This window comes from Coregonus clupeaformis, unplaced genomic scaffold (assembly GCF_020615455.1).
Source record: "Coregonus clupeaformis isolate EN_2021a unplaced genomic scaffold, ASM2061545v1 scaf1361, whole genome shotgun sequence".
In the NCBI taxonomy this organism is placed as follows: domain Eukaryota; kingdom Metazoa; phylum Chordata; class Actinopteri; order Salmoniformes; family Salmonidae; genus Coregonus; species Coregonus clupeaformis.
Window position 1 is genome coordinate 62,808 of NW_025534815.1, and position 6,810 is coordinate 69,617.

General features: G+C 44.3%; 1 long non-coding RNA gene across 1 annotated transcript; it reads left to right on the forward strand.

Moving 5' to 3' along the window:
- Window positions 1–2,136, forward strand: LOC121554646. Its single transcript, XR_005997741.2, has 3 exons — window positions 1–58; window positions 178–320; window positions 1,788–2,136. It is a non-coding gene; the product is annotated as an uncharacterized LOC121554646 (long non-coding RNA).
- The last annotated feature ends 4,674 nt before the right edge of the window (window positions 2,137–6,810 follow it).

Sequence of the window (6,810 nt, forward strand, 5' to 3'; positions counted from 1 at the left end):
GAGAGAGACCAGCTACAGACAGAGAGAGAGATTCTTAACAAGAGGCTTACCAATCTCAGTGAGTAAACCTACAGTAATACATTATCATTAATCCCACACACTTTACAGTGTGTCTGTATTCTTTCATTAAGTGTTTAGTGTGATAAGTTGAAGGAAATTCATTTTTTCATCTTGTAGAACAAACCTGTCCTGAAGGCTGGCAGAAGTTTGAATCCAGTTGGTACTTCCTGTCTACCGAGACTAACACCTGGAAGGAGAGCAGAGAGGACTGTCTGGAGAGAGGAGCAGACCTGGTGATCATAAACAGTGATAAGGAACAGGTGAGAGAGAGAGAGAGAGAGAGAGAGAGAGAGAGAGAGAGAGAGAGAGAGAGAGAGAGAGAGAGAGAGAGAGAGAGAGAGAGAGAGAGAGAGAGAGAGAATATGGGTGTACAGGGGGTAGATATAATCAAACATGTAAATATATACAGTACCAGTCAAAAGTTTGGACACCTGGGTTTTCTTTATTTTGTACTATTTTCTAAATTGTAGTATAATAGTGAAGACATCACACTATGAAATAACACATATGGAATCATGTGGTAACCAAAAAAGTGTTAAACAAATTCAAATATATGTTATATTTGAGATTCTTCAAATAGCCACCCTTTGCCTTGATGACAGCTTTGCACACTCTTGGCATCCTGTCAGTCAGCTTCACCTGGAATGCTTTTCCAACAGTCTTGAAGGAGTTACCACATATACTGAGCACTTGTTGGCTGCTTTTCCTTCACTCTGCGGTCCGACTCAACCCAAACCATCTCAATTGGGTTGCGGTCTGGGGATTTTGGAGGCCAGGTCATCTTATGCAGCACTCCATCACTCTCCTTCTTGGTAAAATAGCCCTTACACAGCCTGAAGGTGTGTGGGTCATTGTCCTGTTGATAAACAAATGATAGTCCCACTAAGCCCAAACCAGATGGGGTGGCGTATCGCTGCAGAATGCTGTGGTAGCCATGCTGGTTAAGTGTGCCTTGAATTCTAAATAAATCACAGAGAGTGTCACCAGCAAAGCACCCCGCCACACCATAACACCTCCTCATCCATGCTTTACGGTGGGAGCAACACATGTGGAGATCATCCGTTCACCCACACCACGTCTCACAAAGACACGGTGGTTGGAACCAAAAATCTCCAAATTGTACTCCAGACCAAAGGACTTATTTCCACCGGTCTAATATCCATTGCTTGTGTTTCTTGGCCCAAGCAGGTCTCTTCTTCTTATTGGTGTCCTTTAGTAGTGGTTTCTTTGCAGCAATTTGACCATGAAGGCCTGATTCACACAGTCCCATCTGAACAGTTGATGTTGAGATGTGTCTGTGACTTGAACTCTGTGGAGCATTTATTTGGGCTGCATTTTCTGAGGGTGGTAACTCTAATTAAGTTATCCTCTGCAGCAGAGGTAAATCTGGATCTTCCTTCCCTGTGGCGGTCCTCATGAGAGCCAGTTTCAACATAGCGCTTGATGGTTTTTGCGATTGAACTTGAAGAAACTTTCAAAGTTCTTGAAATGTTCTGTATTGACTGACCTTCATGTGTTAAAGTAATGATGGACTGTAGCTTCTCTTTGATTATTTGAGCTGTTCTTGCCATAATATGTCAAGAACAGATACTGGTATAAAACCTTGTCACAACACAACTGACTGGCTCAAACGCATTAAGAAGGAATGAAATTTCACAAATTAACTTTTTACAAGGCGCAAAACTTTTGGCTGGTAGTGTATATATATTTATCTTTCTCAACAACAGACATTTCTGTACAACCTCCAGAAGAGAGTCTGGATTGGTCTGACTGACTCTGTTAAGGAGGGGACCTGGAAATGGGTGGATGGCACATCACTGTCCACAGGGTGAGAGATGATAACTAATCTGTGAATAAAGCTCCATTCAACATTTTTCTATACAGGTTACTGTCATTGATGATAGCAGTCAACAAAGTTAACTTTAAGATGAAAAATGCCTGTATATTATTTAGGATGGTGATGTTCTAACCATGATATCTAACTGTTTTTAACCCTGTGGGGACTGGTATTAACCACAATGTCTTCTAACTCTGATGTCTGACTGTTGTTTACCCTGTAGGTACTGGTATTAACCATGATATCTGATGGAATTTAACCCTGTAGGTACAGGTATTAACCATGATATCTGACGGTATTTAACCCTGTAGGTACTGGCATTACTATGATATCTGGCTGTTTTTAACCCTGTAGGTACTGGTATTAACAATGATATCTGACTGTTTTTAACCCTGTAGGTACTGGTATTAACCATGCTATCTGACTGTTTTTAACCCTGTAGGTACTGGTATTAACCATGATATCTGACTGTTTTTAACCCTGTAGGTACTGGTATTAACCATGCTATCTGATGGTATTTAACCCTGTAGGTACTGGTATTAACCATGATATCTGATGGTATTTAACCCTGTAGGTACTGGTATTAACCATGATATCTGACTGTTTTTAACCCTGTAGGTACTGGTATTAACCATGATATCTGACTGTTTTTAACCATGTAGGTACTGGTATTAACCATGCTATCTGATGGTATTTAACCCTGTAGGTACTGGTATTAACCATGATATCTGATGGTATTTAACCCTGTAGGTACTGGTATTAACCATGATATCTGACTGTTTTTAACCCTGTAGGTACTGGTATTAACCATGATATCTGACTGTTTTTAACCATGTAGGCACTGGTATTAACCATGATATCTGACTGTTTTTAACCCTGTAGGTACTGGTATTAACCATGATTTCTGACTGTTTTTAACCCTGTAGGTACTGGTATTAACCATGATATCTGACTGTTTTTAACCCTGTAGGTACTGGAATGACAAACTTCCTGATAATGCAGGTCCTACTGGGGGTGAGGACTGTGTTGAGATACACAAAAAATGGCGTCCTCTAAAGGCATGGAATGACATGCCATGTGACAGCAAACTCAACTGGATTTGTGAGAAAAGGGTTTAACATCACCATGACAACATACTGTAACACGTACATTAGCCTACAGTGCACACAACCTCCTCTCTCTCTCTCTCTCTCTCTGTCTCTCTCTCTCTCTCTCTCTCTCTAACCTACAAACACACTTATTGTTATATTTGTTTGTAGTAGCATATTAATAAAAGTCATTTTCCTGTTTGTTGCTTCCTGTGTACCAGTAGTTATGTTTCACACATCATCAGATACAACATGAAGTTAGTGCATTTGACTTTTTGTACACTATACATGCAGTGCATTTAATCAATTACAATTCAAATACATTCTTCTTACTTGCTACATATATTTACATGCTCCCATTTAGGTCTGGTTCAAACATTCTCAACCCTACCAAACCACCATTACATACACTGTATATGAGTGTAGTAGAGATATCAAAGGGTATCAAAGGATGTTACTTAATCATTTTTGTCACGGTCGAGGTAAGGAGTAGACCAAGGCGCAGCGTGATGAACAAACATGACTTTAATTAGTTAAAGCGTCAAAATACAAAACAAAACACGACTCGTGACGTCCACGGTATCAATGACCGAACACGGAACAAAAACCCACAAACCCAAAGCGAAACACCGACAGTTAAATATGGCTCCCAATCAGAGACAACCAGCAACCAGCTGACACTCGTTGCCTCTGATTGGGAGTCACTCAGTCAAACATAGAAACAGAACACATAGAATGAACACACCCTGGCTCAACATAATGAGTCCCAGAGCCAGGGTGTGACAGTACCCCCCCCTAAAGGCGCGACCGCGCCTCAACTAAACAAAACAGGGGAGGGCTGGGCGGGCATACCTCCTCGGCGGCGGTTCTGGCTCCGGCCTTGACCACCACCCTCCAATACACCCCCCATAGTGCCCCTGGTCCAGTCTGTCGACTTGCACCCCTGGCTTGGTGCGTGGAGGAGGAACGGGCCTTACCAGGCTGACTTCTCGCACCCCTGGCTTAGTGCGAGTGGCAGGAACAGGCCGGACCGGGCTGGCGACGCGCACCGTAGGTTTGGTGCAGTGGCAGGAACAGGCCGGGTCGGGCTGGCGGCAGCGCACCGTAGACTTGGTGCGGGTGGCAGGAACAGGCCGGGTCGGGCTGGCGACGCGCACCGTAGACTTGGTGCGGGTGGCAGGAACAGGCCGGACCGGGCTGGCGACGCGCACAGTAGGTTTAGTGCGTGGAGCAGGGACAGGCCGGGCTGGGCTGTCGACGCACACCGTAGGCTTGGTGCGTGGAGCAGGGACAGGCCGGGCTGGGCTGTCGACGCACACCGTAGGCTTGGTGCGTGGAGCAGGGACAGGCCGGGCTGGGCTGGCGACGCACACCGTAGGCTTGGTGCGTGGAGCAGGGACAGGCCGAACCGGGCTGTGGAGACGGATAGGAGGCCTGGAGTGAAGAGCGGCCACCACCCGTCCTGGCTGAATGCCTACCCTCACACACTCTGTGTGAGGCATCCGCACAGGACGTACAGGGCGGTGTACCCCTGGCCTGGTGGCCTTCTGGATCCGCCCCCTTTTTCTCCTCCGTCAGCCCCGTCGTCCATGCCGTGTGCCCCCCCCTAAAAATTTTCTGGGGTTGCCTCACGACCGTCCGACGACGACCCTGATCACGCCGTAGCTCCTCTCTACGCCGCGCCTCCACCGTCTCTTCTCCCGGCGCTTCCTCCCATGTCCAGCCCAAGAGCTGCCCCTGGACACGCTGCTTGGTCGTTGCATGGTGGGTTTTTCTGTCACGGTCGAGGTAAGGAGTAGACCAAGGCGCAGCGTGATGAACAAACATGACTTTAATTAGTTAAAGCGTCAAAATACAAAACAAAACACGACTCGTGACGTCCACGGTATCCATGACCGAACACGGAACAAAAACCCACAAACCCAAAGCGAAACACCGACAGTTAAATATGGCTCCCAATCAGAGACAACCAGCAACCAGCTGACACTCGTTGCCTCTGATTGGGAGTCACTCAGTCAAACATAGAAACAAAACACATAGAATGAACACACCCTGGCTCAACATAATGAGTCCCAGAGCCAGGGTGTGACAATTTTTGACAATCAGTCTTTGTTGTCAAGCTACATATAAGCCCAATATCAAATGCTCATATTTGACTGTTGTTCCCCTATATGGGTCCCAAAAGAGGGAAGTGAAGTGGTTAAACCAGCTGTCACTCAAAAACTCCTCAACCAATAAGGTTCATCAAGAGAGAGGAGAGCCCTGGTGGATTCTGTTGTCATCTCATCCTCACTGGTTAAGCTTACCCACCCTCAATATCCACTTGGAGCAGGTTATAGTGTCAAATCTATTGTATGGACATCATAATGACCCATGTTTGTAGTCCTGGATCTCCTGAACATGTTGGTGTATATTTGGGAGTAAATAGAGGGTCCAAATCAGCAGAAATGTGAAAGGAAGGGGGAGTTCTGGAAACTACCTGAATTATCTTGGGGCTGTTACATATGATATTTAATATATGTTAACAGCTAGACTTTGTTCTCCACTTCCCCTCTATTATCTATATCTTCCTGGTATGATAGTGTCCTGTCCATCACCACAAATAGCAAGTCCCATTCCCTGAGCAGGAGGACTGTGTTGAGATATACTCTGGACAAGATGACCATGTAGAGACATGGAATGATTTATATTGTGCCACAGAAAATGGTTTAACAATAAGCACTGTAACAATCTCTCACACACACACATGCACACAAGTACGTACACAAGTATGCAAACTTGTTATATTTTTTGTATTAGCATAGCCACAACTACCCGTGTCATTTTGTTGATACTTCCCTAGAGTTAACACCTACAGCAGTCACACTGACAGATTCACACAGATGACTCAGAGACAGAGATATCACTAGAAGCAGAGACTTAACGTATAGAGGGCTTGCAGTTGACGTACGACGCCTCCTGGCGGCCATGTTGGAAGACCACCACATTAATTCTAGAAGCAGAGACTTAATGTATAGTAGACCTACATAGAAAGAAAGACCCAGGCATTGTTAAAGATGTCAAAGGTCATCTATGCTGAGCCAGATATGAACAACAAGGTCAAGTTTGACAGAGGTGAGATGGAGGAGAGGATTATGGATATCTACATCAGTGCAGACACCCTGAGAGACGCTGAGACCAGCACCAAGAGAGAAGAGACAACAGACACTGCTCCTAATAATGGACCAGGAGACCAGCACTCAGGTAACACACACACACAGCATGTCTCTTAGCCTGATATATCAAAGAAGAGACCCTTCCTACAGACGTAGGATCTCCATTTGATCACTCTTTTGATGCTGAGAATTTTCCTGAATAGCAGGAAATGCAAACTTTTAGTGTATTCAAGGTTTAAAAAGGTTCCTAAAGTTTGTAATTTCCACATTGAAATGTAAGACTTGATTTGCCCTAAAGAAGAAGGAAAAAACTCCATTAATTATAATTATCATAATAATTATCATTTCCTGTTGCTGCAGGACTATTTTCCAGTTATAGCAAACCTGCTCAAATTAAGATCCTACATCTGTATATGTTGCAGTGTGTATGAGGCTGCTCTGTGTTCGATCATAGGCCTTTCTGTCAACTGTAAATTTGTGTCATATGTTCATTGCTTGTCAACTAGTTGTAAGAAGTGCTGGTTGCTAGGCCTATTTACCTATTTATGTAAATAAGGTATTTTCATATGAAAATGTAATTAACTAACAAATAATGATCATTGTTGATGACCCACTCTTGATGATGGTATCTACATCTTACAGAGTGTGGCTTTAAAGCTGAGAAAACATA